Below are 17,532 nucleotides of genomic sequence, written 5' to 3'. Positions count from 1 at the left end.
CCCATGTAAAAGACAATCAATCATGATCAGCACAGAGTATAGTAGTTGGAATTATTTCCAAAGATATAAATGCAAACACCTCATGTGCAGGAAATAAAGATTGGATTTTTAACACAATTGCTATACAAGAAATAAAAAATATATTTTACACTCAGTTCATGTACAGCATATAAAGATCATTCATTTTACTAACATGAACCCGAGTTATGATCTAGAGCACTGAAAAATGATATTTGTATTATTGATAAATGAAGCATACATTAGTGATCCTAGCATCTTCCTTATCTTTTAGATGTTTCTTATATGAAGATCATAGAAGATTATTTACTGTGGTTTAACTCAGACAACTCTTCTCCACCCTACTATAGGGAGGGGCTGGGAAAACCAAATTAAACATCCTTAGAAAAGTTGTTGGAAGTGCAAAAAGATAATGCAAAATCATCTAGGTTTCAAAGAAACCCTTCAGCACTTATGTGCTGCAATTAGTTGAGTTTATATATTTTATAAACATTGTGCCATCTCTTACAGTCTAATAACCTAGACTGTGAAAAATACTACACTTCCAATACATTTACTGTATTCAACAGCCATGCATCATAAGTTCATGTATGCAACTGCACATATATTGTCAGTTATAATGCATAATTATTTGTTATAGTGTTTATTGTTTAAATTTGCATTTGAGAAAACTATTATTTGTAATGTATAAAGCGGAATCTCTGCAGATGAGAGAAGTTTAGATATGTGGACTCAATACTTAGATATACTATAGCAGTGACAAATTACATTTTTGTTGAGATTGTGTCTGAAAAGAATATGTGAAGTGGGTTGTCAATTGCCATTACAGAATGAAAGTGACTCATTCATTTGCCATTCCAAATAAAGAAAGTGTCAACATACGTGACTTTTCTGAAAAGTAATATTCAGAATAACATAAAAATCTGTAATCGAATCGGGGTGATGAGTATAGGATCTATTAAAGAAAAACTAATCAAAGTGCAAACTCTGAGGCATATAGTATTGATGCAAGTTGTAGTTTTGACAGATCAAAGCTGTGTCTAGTATATGTTGATAGGTTGATTCAAATAGCGAGGAAGGTCTCATGATACAATGATTTAAAATACCTTATTTGAGCTGATGTGAACAGATCTTATTAAAAGTTTACGAACTCTACAGATAATCAAACATGCAACTATGCAGATGGAAACAAGAATAATGTTGAGATACAACCAATTAAAATGCACGATGAATCCAGACGCATGGACTATGCTCTTCACCTAAAGATTGAAACAATGATGCCAAAGATGTAAATGGTTGTGTAACATGCATCAGTCTCAAATCGTACCTTTTTTCTCCTAAATACGGACTTTGTTTTTTGTTGTGACGGAAGAGGCAAAATATAACTCGACCGAAGATCTGAAACTAATAATTAACCGCTCAAATCCAACATATTAAACCAAAAAACAGGAGAATCTGAAATCGATAAAGAAATGCAATCTTGAAACTAAGAACTTGCTGCTCGAATCCAACCGGACTTTATCAGTCTCTTCCCAGCTTCAATGCTTTTCTTGCATAGAATTGTCACTGAATATCATCGTTGTGAGATGAGCCGACATCATTCCATGATATTACAGAGTATATGAAATGCGCAATGGGTGTAGTTCCTAAAGCGGCGGCACTCACCAGCAAACACTGAAATTCGGCAGGGTTGGTTTTGCTGTAGAAACGTGAAGTTGATGAAATGAAACTTGTACAACTGACGGGTTTAATTCCTCCTGCTTGTGGACGGACTTTCTAATTTATGTTGACGCATACACTAAACCAACACAAACATAGGCTAATCAACGAACCAATCTGATGTAACCTTACAGTTGTAAACAGTTAGATGAATGCGATATGAAGACAAAATGGGGCTTTCACCTCTTTTGTCTCTCCGATCTTGAGATAGAGCTCTGAGAGTGGACAATAAAACAGTTGTAGACCCACAATAAGAGAGAAGCAATTGTGATGGGTATTCACCTTCATAAATGCAGATTCCTCGGCACTTTCAGCTTCTGGGACTGGAATTTCATGCTCATCTCAGTATGCACAGTGTTAGATCTTCTCTGCCTCTGCCCTCACCATTTCCTCTGCCACATATTCGATAAACAAACGGTGGAGTTCTGAGCGCAAACTGGGAAATGCTGGAGCTTGAGTTTGAGCGGTGGAGTTGGAAATTGAACAATAGAGCTGCAGATATCAACGGCATCACTTATCTCAACACGAGGCGCTGTTGAAGGCGAACAGTGGATAACATCTCTCTCCTCTCCACGAAACAGCCCAACTCGGCCACGAAAACAGCTCGGTGCCCACATCGGCCTCTTCCCGGCTGCCTCTCTGTCATCTACACTGCTGCATCAGAAGTTTAATTCTGACTCACAAAAATGGGATTCCGAAAAATACGGACGACATAAGCCAACTTCCTGGCATACGACAATTTTTCGGCTTAACTAGAAACAAGTTTGCTTGACACATAACAAGCTATTATAAACAGAACACCACTAGTCTATTAGACATCATATTGGATAACAGTAATAGCCATTGATATTAAACTGAATTGAGTGTTCAATTCACTAGTAGAATTTTGGCATATAAACAACTACATAACTAAAATGTTTAGTCATAAGACTTTTTTTTTAATCATGTAACTAAAACTGATCAAATTCTAATGATATTTTGGAATTTATAAGTATAAATGACTAAATAAAAGACTAATTTGATCATCAAATAAAATTGTAAGGTTAGACAAAGATAAGTGACTAAATAAATTATCAAATAAATGACTAAACTATTGGTCACTCATAATTAGTCACTCAAACAAATGATTGATGAATTTTTTTATCATATTAATACATTCTTTAACATTTTTCTAAATTTATCAGTAAAGGTTTTTCTATTATTTTTGTTTTAATGTTTAGTATATAGCTTTTATACTTTTTTGGTTGTTGGAGGCTTTTGATATCATGCATAGTGAATCAATTAGATAATAGTACATCATTATTGTATTTATTTAATATTTAATATTATAAATTTCAATAATCTAAAGGTAAATGTAAGTCCCACAACAACCATAATTTGGAGTCTGTATGTAAATATTTGAGATTTATGCAAATATTTATTAATTATAAAACCTTTAAGTTTTCAATTAAAAATATGAGAATAATAGTATGTCTACATTTTGTAATAAATTAGAGGAATTCGAAACAATTTGATAATTTAGACTTATGGAAAAATCTTGAAGTTTTGAAATTTAATTTCAACTTATGTAAAGAGCTTGATTTTCATTGTTTGGATCATAATAGTTTATCTTAGTATAATCTAGTTGAAAAGAAACATAATATAAATAGATATAGTCAAAGTCATCTTAAGGATTTAAAAAGAGGACACAAAGAGGAAGGGAAAGAAGGGAATATATTAAAATATATAAATTGGAGATAGAGTGATATGAATATAAAGATGGGGCTAGAAGGGAGATAAAGACCAGATAGATAAATAAAATAAAAATTAGAAATTAGAGATAGAAAATTCAAGATGTGCAGAGAGAGATAAAGAAAAGTTAGAAAGAAAGGAAGTGATAGAATGGGAAGAGAGAGTGAAAATTCTGAGATGAAGTTATTATACAATAATGAGAATTGTAATAATAAATATTGTTATAAATTGAGTAGTCACCCAAAAAAGTACAACTTTAGTTGGTATACTCCTTTATGAGAAAAGATTCAAAAAAAAAATATGGTGGGTTTGACATCAACACGTAACTACTTATAACAATATTTGTTGGGGTTCATTGATCAATTTAATGGATTGAGAGTGGATACTGATGGAAACTTGAGATTGTATAGTCTAACTCTCATAATCTCACATAGAAAACTACTTGTATTACTTGGTCATTGATAACTGGAATAGTAATTTTTTTACTATTATTGATAATAATGTTTGATATATTTATAGTATTTATTAAAATAAATAAAAACTCCCCTCTTGTTGAAATTTTTTGAATTCAATTGCATTAATATTTCTAATATTAGATATCAATTAAAAATAATAATTTTAAAACAAAGTTTAAGATTTTCATTCATATCTTAACTTTGAATGGAAAAGTATTAATTTTTTTTATTACAATAAACATAACACATTTTAAATCAAAATTATAAAAAGAAAAAGAAAATAGGAAAGGATCACACATTTGCAGCCAAAGAAGGAAGAACGGAGAATGAAGAAGAAACAACAAAGAGTCACATTGAAATTGCAACAAGTATGGTTGTATGATGTTGCACATGATTTCTTCAAGGTAGACATGATTTTCTCTCAATGTCTTCATCTTCAAAGTGTACAATGATGAGGTTGCCTTGAATGCACTCAACCTAGTACACTTAGATCATGTACATAACTTCCTTCACTCATTCCTCACTTCAAATATATTAGAAAATCAGACCTTACTCAATTTTTTGATTAATTACAAGAAATGGATCTAAATTAGATCATTGCATATGTTAAAACTCTAATGACACTACACTTAGGTAATTATGAGCAACATAATAAGTGTGTATCGAATATAGGGTATATAGGGTTTTTAGGAGTTTTAACATGATTTAACATGGTGTCTTGTCATTGATGCCCAATTTTCTAGATTATGGCATTACAAAGATGGCTAGGGTTTGAAAGATGCTTTTAGAATTGCAAGAATTTATTGGGAAATTCCTTAGTATTGCTTTCAGATTATAGGAATCTACATGAGTTCAATTTAAAGGTTTATTTATTATTTACTCCATCATGCTTGTCAAGAGTTGTCTTGAGATTAAATTTATTGTTATTATTATGGGCTTGAGTTTCCATACACTACATTGCCTCCATGTAAGAGTTTAGATATGTTGAATATATTTTTTTACTATGAATAGATATAGATGGGAAAATGATTTTTGATACCCCAATAGAAAAAAAACACTAAATTGAATTGGGCTCTCAAAGAATTTGTGTATCCCATGTCATTACACTTTCTCATAACAATGGTCATATGACCCTCCTTCACTCCAAATCATCACCCACTTATTTATTTCATGCATGTTGACATTCACTTGAACACTGTGTGGGCTTAATCAGAAAGAGGATGGCAAGGGAATTCAACCCCTATCGCCCTTTGAGTGATTGAGATATAAGGTTTCTCATGAATAGGTGCATGAGTCTTGAGAAATTTTGTCTAGTGGCATCAATTTTGACTGAGTCAACATTTATGTATAGAATAAAATATAGGACTCTAAGATGCCTTGCACTTCAATGTTACTATAGGGACATACAAGGCCTAGCTGCAATTGATCCTTGTGGAAGAAAATTAAAGCCTTAGGTTAGTCATAGATCCACTAATGCTTAATTTTAGAATGATAAAAAATTCACACAAAATCCTTGATTGCTAACTTGAGACTAGAAGGCTAAAGTCATTCTTGGCTTATATGTTAATCCTAGTAATATGTCACATTTTTATCTACTTTAAATCCTATTAGTATATATGTCTTTGTCCTCATTATGCCTATTCTATTAAGTTTAATTTCCTTCCAACTCTCACTTATTTTTAACTAGAGAATCCATTGGAAGAAATTGAGGCAAATAGACAATCCAAACAACCTCAAATTGAGACATTAGAGTTGGAAATCAAGGAGTTTAATCAGATTATATTAACCCTTCATAAAAAAAATCTAATTTGTAATTAGAAAATCAAAATTTCAAGGAGAGAATCATTGGCTATATTGACAAGGTAAACTTCTACATTTTAATGGATCTCCCATTTAAAAGGAAATTTTTACCCAAGTGAAAAACTTATTTTTTGGTGCCTAGCTAATCAAGAATGATATCGAGTATGCGATTCATTGATGGGACGAAGAAGACACCTGATAGGTGCCCTAGGAAAGTGTAGACAAACATCAAGGAATTGGTCTTAAGTGTGTACAATAAAACACTAAGATCTTGGCCTAAGAAATTATTGAAATATCACCAAGGAATTGATCAAAAGAAGGTCAAGTAGATCCAAGAAATGACCCTATGAAAACTAGAGTGTAGCAATGAATAAGGCACCCAAGATACAAGTGACAAAATATGACAAATGACATTAGTTAAAATCAATTATATTACTATCCTTGAAGAACCCACATGTACCAGATATGGGCCTATGGTGAAAGACAATCCATATTGGAACCACTAAGACCCCACTTGTGTATCTTAAGAGATACTAGATATTAGAAAACCATCATAATGCATGTTACCCATGCATGAAGGCACAAAATGTGTGCAACCCTAGGTAGGCCCTATAATATTTCATGTGCTTTTTCAAACTACTCCCATAGTTTTTTATTTCAAATTTTGGGCAATGATAAGGCCAATGAAGTAAACTACATTATTTCACAATAATATCAATCAAGAACCAAGGGAGGGAGAGAGAGAGAACCAAGGAAAACACAACCTCTCTATTGTTTTCTTCCTCATCATCAACAACCATGATATAATTATCCTAAGATAGATCAACTCCATGGACTTGTAACATTTAAACTAATTATTTATTATAAATGAAGTAAACAGGATGGAACTATCCACATGGAAATTATCTTAACTTAAAAAATTCAGTGTACATATTTTTGGAAAACTCATTTAAGTTCTACAAGAATGCATACATAAGTAGTGTATGTCCCTAGAGATGGCCACTATATCAGACATGAAGCATGGACATATAAACAATAAATAAAGATAAGGATTATATACCTATAGAAAATAATAAACAACCAATAAGTCAGGATTCTATTAGGTCATAGTTTTTCCACAATCATCAATTACAAAAAAAATAACAATTAAAACCTAAGGAATCACTTCATTGAAGATCCATCATTTTTATTTCTATCAACATTTTTAAAATTAGAACATGTTATGTAGATTATAAGATTAGTAATGTGGATTAACAAAAAAATTTGTGTATAAATAGTAGTTAAAACTTAAAATAGTAAAAAGACTTTTTGATTTCATTTTTTTAGTAGGTAGTACTAATTACTAAAGTTAAGGTCTAATTTATCCTAATTGTTGTACCACCAACATGCTACCTATCTAATCCCTAAACAAAATAGAGAAAATAAGGTATTGAGGAAAATAACACGACCACAACCTATCTCACTCTATTGCTTGAGATTTTTTTCTTCCCCATATTTTCTTCTCTGGAATTTTTCATCTATGCATGAAACATTAAACTTGAATGTATGCATCTTATAATGTTATGGTCACTACTCATGACATCCATGCATGAGTCATACCATTCAACATAAGAGACAATGGCACACATCAAGTTTCCCTTAGTTGAGGTATCATTATAGATGTCAAATAATAATATTTTATCACACCAAGGAGGAATTCTTTCCTTCACACTAGATTTGTATCCTTGTCATCCAACTTGGCCATTTCCAATTCTATAAGTTGGAGGTAAGTTTATATCCCCTTATCATAGACCTTGAAATAGATTCCCAACTTTCATCTCTTGCCTCAATTGATCCTTCACTAGAAAAGTGTCAAAATTATTATTTGGCTATGTAATAATGGCTTCTTCATATAAAAAATTTTCAAGTCTCCCAACCATATAAAAATGTCCACTTTAGCCAATTTTGGCATCTCCCCATCCAGTAATTATGGTGATTTTTTCTTAGCTTGACCAAGTTCTATATTTGTAACTGGCCATGCATTTATACCCTTGAACCTTTGAATAGAAGAAAATAATTCCAATGAAATAGATCTAACTCCACATGTTATTTGGCCAAATTTAATGTTCTTCTAGACATTCTTGAAATCCACATTGTCATGGCCAACTACATCTAGATGAGCTTCAAAATGTAAAATGGTAGTTTATATCACACAATTTATGATGTAAGACACTCATCTTTAAAGCCACAACTCTTTTATTTCCAATTTTGAGTCCCAAACCATAGGCAACAACACCAACCTCCACATCTCGAATATAAGGTGAAAGATGTTTCCTAACTTGTAGAACAACAATAAATCTAACCAATTATCAAGAACCTACCCATTGAAAACATATCTTCATCTAGAATCTTACTAATTCTTTCCAAACACCATTTTCCATTAGAACTTCCTTCAATTCCTATTGTTTCTTTCACTACTACCATATTTAAGAAGCATGCACCCATTTTCATTTCTTATAGGCTAATAACCACTATGCTAGCCTCTAATGTAGGTGAGGCATGCCAAGAGATGAGAGAATCATAGTTGGGCCTTTCATGATTCACATTCCAAGTGCCAACCAATACCTTGATATCTTCCATTTTGGTATAATTCAAATTTTTTTATATAAAATCTAATTTTAATATGCTATCAAGGGGACTTTTTGATATCATTATCCACCCATAAATACCCCCATGATCAATTGAACTAATCACATAATCACCTCCAAAAACTATCTCCACCACATTAGAACCGTGAGAAATCCAACTTCCCAAGATAATACCATCTTGTTCCATGATATGAACCCTCCCATCTATGTAAAAATTCAAATTATTATTCATGGAGCACATAGACATTGAATAACAATAGATGAATGCATGAATTCCTATGTACAATTACCTTGGATATCCCACTACACAAGAAATCGAGGCCAAATCATTTGATTACTTGATGTTTCTTAATTGAGATCATCTTGTAGCATGCCTAACAACATCAACAACCTCCAATATAATATTTTTTGAATGCTAGAAAAATTTCAAGGTGCCCTACACATTTTTTGTCAGAGAAACTTTAGCCAAATTTATATTAATCTTATCCTCAAAAGGAAAGTTTTTTGTTAAATATATGTCTTTTCTACAAAACTTTGTATTTGTTCCAAATATTTGGAGTACAACCCTTTTCTGGACATCCTAGAGTGAGAAGGAAAAATGTCTAGAGCACTCCAAACTCTTCTTGTTGAGTGATTTAATAGTAGAAACATCACATCAAAATTTGTAATATTGTATGTATCTAGTATTATAAAATGATAATTAAGATCAATGTAAGATCTTTCGATTCAAATAACTTCCATGTCTCTATCTATTGGAGCAAGAGAAAGAGCTCTTGTAGTAGTCTTCCATACCAAGCTTTTAGGGAACCATGTTTAGAACTTGTCAAAGATCACATGTCGTGATGGTCATAGATTGGACTAGAGCCTAATGTGCTTTGCAAGAAAGAATCAATTCAAACTTCTCATACTTAAATGACATGGCTCCCATTACCCAACTTGTGATCTTTCCATTCATGTGACCACTCCAAATGATGTTATGAACAATAACCAAAAATAAAAAGAGTGAGGGAGAAGTATGAGAATATTCATAGAAAAATAATGTGTCTTTCTCTTTAATTATAGAGAAAAAATAAGAATAAAAATTGTCAATGTTCCATACATACTCCATAGTCTCACCTACCCATAGTTGGGTTTTAGTAGAATAAATGTTCATAAATTTGTGGCCATGTCTCATCTTGTATGGTTAGGGACTTAGTTCTAATGGAGCTAGCCTCCTTTCTTCCCTCCTCAATACATCCCCCATTATCAATATTCACTTCTACATCCATTATATGAAATTATGAGAACTGAGATCTCAAAATAGATAGTGACATTTGAACTTGGGTATTGTGGCTAAAAGTGCTCCTACAACTATTTTATGAAGTTCATTTATCAGCCCTTGACATATGAGTAGCGATGACTTTTTGCTTTCATTTGTTTGGTCAGAATTGTGCACTAGTATGTTAATATAATATTTTGTATGAATAAATTGTAATTTTAGATTATTTTACATCACTTTATTAAATATAAAACCTAGTTTAGTGATAAGTTATGCCATTTAGTAATTACGAGCTATTAAAATAAAATTTTAATTTAAACTAAAAATTTAATAAAAATATAATGTTAACTTTATTATTTTATTTTTATTTAAATGTAAATGATATGTACTATTTTGTAAGAATAACATATATCATCCATTGTAAATAATAGTAAAAGAATAAATTTAATATTTCTGAAATCCTAAATGAATCAATTTTATGTTCAATAGAGCATTTGTTTAAAATTAAGTAATCTAATCTATACATCATGAATTTGAAGACTTCATCAAACATCCCTAAATCATTTAATGTATTCCTCAAAAAATTATAAAAACCTAAAGTCATTCTTCATTTTGAAATTTTTGGAAACTTTGGCTAGAGAGAAGGGCTCTTGACGGTGATTATGATTTGGTGAGATATCTGCCTCAGATTAAAATTGGCATTGCTAGAAACATCTCAATCATTTCCTTGGAACTTTTCTCTATTAGTTATATAATGAAGGGAGAATTCAAATAAATTTTCTATGGAAATATTTATAGTTTTTTATCAGATCCTCATTGAGAAGCTCTTTCAAACTTCCTAACATTCTACTTTGTGTATCTTTTATTAAAAACTTCTATATCATGTTATCGCCTTTTACAAACTCCTTTCTATTTGATGAAAATTTAATGGATGGGGTAAGTATGTTGTCACTATATTTAGCTCATTTGAAATTTTAGCAATCTGTTGCCCTAGTATTTGTTCCACAATAGATTCAACATGCATTGGTTTGTGACCCTATACTCTAAAAGTAGCTAAAACTTCCAATGATCAAACATCAAAAAGATTGTGCAAGTTATCTTGGACACTTGTGAAAATAAAGTAATCATTGCATGATAATGTAACTAATGTTATTCCAAAAACATGAGTAGTTAGTTCATTAAATAGATTTCTAGTCCATGTATCCTAGAAATGGAGATGACCACCCACATGTGTTTACTATATGTGTTTCTCATCTATAGTTAAGGACACAAAATTTTAGTTCTAGAAAATTTTGGTGCTTTTCACAAAACCTTTATGAAGGTCACAAACCTTTATTTCTTGATCATAAATAGTACTTGCTATGATGTGGAGACTAATCAGACTCGGAGCTATTTTCCTATTAAGAAACTTATTCTAGCCCTAATTGTGTAAGCAATAAACAGCTTATATAAAAAGGCTTAGGGTTAGGGATTTCATAAGATAATGGTGATATTGTAGCTTCTTGCAATAGTATTGAGTTGTAATGGATTGCAAATTGTAATCATTGGATAATAATAATATTGGACTTAGTGTTGCTAGATGTAGCCCAGGGATTGCGTGAACCATGTTAAATCTTCGTGTCTTGCATTTTATTTTATGAAATCTACTATTTTTTGGTATTGTCTATATTTGCATGTAACTATTATTTCTATCTAAGTTTAATCCTAAAAAGTGGTATCAAAGCTAGACAATCATCAATTTTTTTTTTAGCTAGATCATCACCATTTTTTTTAGCGATCCTCTATAGGAAGGTCTCATAGTTGAGTGGGAGTGATGGCAAATGAGGGTAAGTTGAGGGTTGACAAGTTTAATAGGAAGAATTTTCAGTTATGGAAGATGCAAATGGAGGACTATCTTTATCAAAAGGATTTATTGAAGCCATTGGAAGGAAAAGCTAAATAGGAAACTATGACGACTGAGGAATGGGAGATTTTAGATAGAAAGGAAGTTAGAAGAATTTGGTTATTCCTGGCACCATCAACGACATTCAACATTACAAAAGAAAAGATGATGGAAGAGTTGATTGAAACCCTAGAAAAATTGTATGAAAAGTCCTCTACTTCAAATAAGGTATTTCTCATGAAGTGTTTATTTAATATGAAGATGGCAGAAGGTGGATCTATTGTAGATCATTTAAATGAGTTTAATACTATTAATAGTTAGTTATCTTCTACAGGTATTAATTTTGATGAAGAAATTAGGGCTCTCCTAATTTTGTGTTCTGTTCCTAAAAGCTGGAATGGCTTGGTAATGGTTGTGAGTAATTTTATTTTTGAATCTAATACCCTAAAATATGATGATAAGACTAGTGTTATTCTGAGTGATGAAACTCATAGGAAAACCCAGGTGGATCTACATCAGTAAGTGCTTGGAATGTACAAAGTAGAGCTAGAACAACTGAGAGAGGAAATAATTCTAGAAATTGTGGAAAATCAAGAGGAAAGTCAAAGGGGAAGAGGTCTCAATCTAGAGGATTGAGAGATTGTTGGTACTATGAGAAACCAAGACATAAGAAGAAAGATTGTTGGAATCGAGAGAACAATGAAGAAGATAAACTAGAAGGGAAAAAGGAGAAAATGTGGTAAGTAATAAATCTAAAGAGGATGCTTTGCTTCTTTCTTTAGAAAGTATTGGTAATTCATGGGTTTTAGATTCTAGTGCTTCATTTCATGTTATGCCTAATAGAGGTTATTTTATTGATTATGTCCAAAGGGATTTTGAGCTTGTTTATTTGTGCGATAATGAACATTGTTAGATTGTTGGAAAGAGAAAAGTTAAGATTACATTGCAAAATGGGAATAATTGGCTACTACATGAGGTAAGACATGTTCCAAGGCTGAGTAGGAATTTAATTTTCATAGAGAAACTTGATGTTGAGGGTTGTGTAGTTACTTTTAATGATAAAAATTGGAAGGTTTCAAAAGTTTCCCCTATAGTAGCAAAAAGTGTGAAAGAAGGCACCTTATATCTTTGTACAGGTCATATTGTTCCTTCTACTTTGATTGTTTCAGAGAAAAATGAATGTTCAAGAATAGTTGTTGTAGTTTAGTAAGGAGAACAAATAGCTTCTATAGATTTTGATACAACTTTGTGGCACAATAGACTTGGGCACATGAGTGAGAAAGGTATGAAAGTACTTCATTCAAAGCAATTTTTACCAAGTTTGAAATGTGTCACCATAGATTTATGTGAAAGTTTTATGGAAAGCAAAATAGAGTGAGTTTTGTGAAGATAGGGATGGAAAAGAAAAGTGAAAGATTAGAGCTTGTGCATACAAATATATGGGTGCCAGCTCAGGTATCTTCCCTTGGTGGCTCTCATTATTATCTTACATTTATTGATGATGTAACTAGAAAAGTATGGGTTTATTTCCTTAAATATAAATTTGATCTATTTCAAAATTTTAAGAAATGGAAATGCTTAGTTGAAAATGAGACTAGAATAAATTTAAAATGCCTCAAATCTGATAATGGTGGTGAGTATTACAATCATGAATTTGAAGATTATTTTTCTACTAAAGATATTCACAGACAAAAAATGATTCCAAGGACTCCATAGGAAAATGGAGTGTGTAAAGAAGCATGAGGTTGCATGCAGGGTTGCCCTTGAACATGTGGGAAGGGGCTCTAAATACTATTTTATATTTGATTAATAGGGGTCCCTCTACTCCTTTGGGTTGTGGTATTCTATAGGAAGCATGGACTGGTAAGAAAGTGAGTTATTCTTTTATCGAAACCTTTGGTTTTGAAGCATTTCAATAGATTCTAAAAATAGAACCAAGCTAGAAGCTAATTGAAATAAATGTGTATATGTTGGATATGGAATTGATGAATTTTTTTATAGGATTTCAAATTTTTAAAATCATAAAATTGTAAGAAGTAGGGATGTCATATTCAATGAGAAAGTGTTGTACAAAGATCTGTAACATGAGAAGAAAGAAGATGATTATGCAGTGTTGGATGATACACCAAAAGTTGATGTTCCAACAATTCCTCATGATCTACAACAATTGAAACAACAAACACCACACACCTCAGTAAGTGTTAGATGATCAATAAGACTAAGTAGACCTCTAGAAATATTTTCTCTTTTCTTTTATTCTATTTTACTTACTAATGCTAGTGAACTTGAATTTTAGGATGAAGTTGTGCAGGTGGATACAAAGATTTAGTGGGAGTCTATAATGAAAAAATAAATATAATCTTTGCTAAAAAATAATACATGGGATTTATGCAAGTTGCCTGTAGGTAAAAAGGCTTTATAGAACAAATGGGTTTACAGGTTGAAAGAAGAGGATGAAGGGAAGAAATGATTTAAGTCCAAGTTAGTGGTAAAAGGATTTGCATAGAAAAAAGGCATTGATTTTATTGAGATATTCTCTCCTATTGTTAAAATGACTTGTATTTGAATATTGTTTTAAGTATTATGGCTATTATAGATTTGCATTCTGAGCAACTTGATGTTAAAACAACCTTTCTTCATGGTGATTTGGACAAGGAGATCCATATGGCGCATCCATAGATATTTGAGGTCAAAGGAAAGGAGAACTTGGTGTGTAGATTGAAGAAAAATTTATATGGCTTGAAGCAAGCACTTCGGCAATGGTATCTAAAATATGATAGTTTTATGCATGAGCATGGATATAGTAGGTGTGATTCAGATAATTGTGTTTATTTTAATAGGTTGGATGATGATAGCTAAATTATTTTTTGGTTATATCTTGATGATATGCTTGTAGTTGGGTCTAACATGGATCACATTAAGGGGTTAAAGGAATAGTTAGCATGTATTCATTTTCTATGAAGGATTTGGGGGCAAAAAAATAAATCCTTGGCATGAAAATATTTAGACATAGGAAAAATGGGAAATTGACATTATCTTAGGCTGACTATATTGTGAAGGTATTGCAATGTTTTTGTATGGATAATGCTAAAATAGTTAGCATACCTTCACCTGGTCATTTGAAGTTGACTAAGGAGATGTATCCCAAGACACAAGAATAGGAGGACAAGATGTCTAAGGTAACTTTGCTTCAATTGTAGAATGCTTGATGTATGCTATGATATGTACAAGGCCAAATATTACAAATGCGGTGGGAGTCATTAATAGGTATATGCGTCATCTAGGGCTTGGGCATTGGAATGTAGTTAAATGGATTCTTAGATATCTAAGAGGAACATCTATTAAGTGTCTACATTTTGGGGGCTCTACTACTTATTTACAGGGCTATGTTGACTCAAATTTTGTAGAGGATAGTGGTACCAGGCAGAGTACTTCAAGTTATGTATTCTCTATTGGTGGGGCAGTAGTGAGTTGGGTTTATCGATTACATAAGGTTAATAATTTATCCACTATAGAGGTAGAGTATGTTGCTGCTACAGAGGCATCCAAGGAGATGATATGGCTTTAGTTCTTCATGGAACTATTGGGACACCCACAAAGGGATAAATATTCATTTACAAATAGTAAGAGTTCCATTCATCTTGCAAAGAATTCATCTTAGCATTCAAAGAAAAAACACATACAATTGAAATACTATTGCATTCCGTCAGTTTTACATGATGGACAGTTAAAGCTAGAGAATATACATATAGATGATAATCCAATAGATATGTTCACCAAGGTCATAACAAGGGAGAAGATGAACTCCTCTTCAACTTTGGTTGGTCTTCTAGAAAAAAATAAAATAAAATAACACTAGAGTCTAGGGTGATTTGATATTCTAGTGGGAGCTACAGGTTTAGCAGTGCTATGATCATTCTCCAAGTGGGAGGTTATTGTTGTGAATTCTAGTCAATCTCCAAGTGGGAGATTGTTGTAATGTGGAACCTGATCAGACTTGGAGGTTTATTCTATGCAATTTTCTCCCCATATTATTTATATGGGGATTTGGGGGTAACTCCCCCAAAACAAGGTCAAGTGGTAGTTTCCCCAGTGTGCTCCCTATCATAGTACAGGGTGCAGTCAAGGGGCAATGCTCCTATGGGGGTTTTCGAGGGCAACACCCCCAAAGCCAAAAATGACCTTATATTGTAAAAGGCATTGGCTACTATTTTTCTATTGGACAACTTATTCTAGATGTAATTGTGTAAGAAGAAAAACTATTGTATAAAAAGGCTTAGGATTAGGGATTTCATAAGATAATAGTGATATTGTATCTTCTTGTAGTGGTACTAAGTTGTAAGGTGGGATTGTAATCACTGGATAATAATAATATTTGACTTTTTTTTGGTGGATGTAGCCTAGGGATTGGGTGAACCACATTAAATCTTGGTGTCTTGTGTTCTCTTTTATATGATCTACTATTTCTTGGTATTGGTTATATTTGCATGTAACTGTTAGTTCTATCTAAGGTTCATCCTAGCAATACTTACTGTAGACACCTAAAAATCCTATAAAAAATAAAGTATTTTTATTTTTTGAAAAAATCCCTGATGACATCATCATTAATTAATTAATTAATTTATTTATTTATTTATTTATTTTTATGCCATTAAATGCCTTTATCTTAATTAAAAATATTTAATTAATAAATCCCTCCCAAAAATGTTTAAATCTTATTTAAACATTATTTCCTTATTTATTAATTATTTAATTAATAAATTGACCAAAAATCCCAAAATAAATAATTTATTTATTTTTTGCCCAAAACTTGGCCAATTTCCTTATGACCACTAACCGCTTCCAAAATCTTCTAATCCTTCTTTAATTTTGATTAAAGACTAATTCCATCATTTCTTAACCCTAATCCCAACTCAAAATATTTAATTAAGATTAAATATTATTCCTCATGTTTATTAAAAATATTTTAATAAATATCTCCTCAACTCAAGCCCTTGAAATAAATAAAACTTTATTTATTTCCTAAAAAACCTTATTTATCCTCATCCTAGAAGCCTAGACTCTTCTAGAAGATGTCAATCCCTATCCTAATCCCCCCTCTAACCTTGTCACATTCCCTAAACAAGGTTAGCCAACTCCTAAGCTAATCCTAATCCCTCTTCTAATCATATGCACAACTTAACCAAGGGTTAAGACTTGCTAACCTAAGCCAAAGTCAATAATCTCATCCTCCTCCCAACCACCTCTATTTATAACCCAAGCCAAAGTCAACAATCTCATCCTCCTCCCAACCATCTTTATTTATGACCCAACCATCTCTATTTGACCCAACCATCCCCATTTATGGCTCAACCTCCCTCATTACTCCTTTGACCAACCCATATCCTACCCTCTCACATCCAATCACCTTGTGACATGTGTCACCTCCTAATTGGCTTTAAACAAGCACAATCCATGTGCTCCCCTTTGAGTGCATCCTAGCCCTCCCTTACCATCTTGCCATCCTTGCATCCTGACCATTCATCTTTCCACCCCTTGGCCTATAAATAGAAGCCTCTCCCTTCACTAAAATCATCCACTTTTGAAGAAAACTTATAATGTTATTTTGAGAGGCAAAAAACTACCAAAATACTATTATAATGTTGAAAACCCTCCATACTTTCATTGTTGAATCATTCATTCACACTCATATTTGATTATCACTCATCCATTTGGAGCTTGAGTACATTGTGAGCATACATCCACTATCCATTAGGGACATAGCTTCGTCAGCATGAGAAGCACTTGAGGAGTTTACCATCTTTGGTCTACTTTCCTCAATTTTGCCTTCTTTGGTCCTATCTTAAGTGTTTATTTGTTTTAGTATTGAGAATGCTTTTTATAGATTAGTGTTCATTTTACTCTACTAAAATAGGTGATACATTTTGGCACACCCGGTGGGACCCCACTATGGGTCATTCATTCATCCATTTCAATCCATATTTGATCCATTTTTTTTGTTTGTTTGCAAACTAATGATCTAACATTTGTTGTTGTTTGAGG

General features: G+C 32.2%; 1 pseudogene; it reads right to left on the bottom strand.

Moving 5' to 3' along the window:
- Positions 1-1,581: 1,581 nt before the first annotated feature.
- The window catches only part of LOC149558147 (autophagy-related protein 16-like), a 35,132-nt pseudogene continuing 19,181 nt past the window's right edge, over positions 1,582-17,532 (bottom strand).

The sequence above is a fragment of the Cupressus sempervirens genome, chromosome 5 (assembly GCF_028749045.1).
Source record: "Cupressus sempervirens isolate cs-2001-9-10 chromosome 5, ASM2874904v1, whole genome shotgun sequence".
NCBI lineage: Eukaryota > Viridiplantae > Streptophyta > Pinopsida > Cupressales > Cupressaceae > Cupressus > Cupressus sempervirens.
The sequence above is the reverse complement of the archived record's forward strand: the minus strand, read 5'-3'. Positions and strand labels throughout refer to the sequence as shown.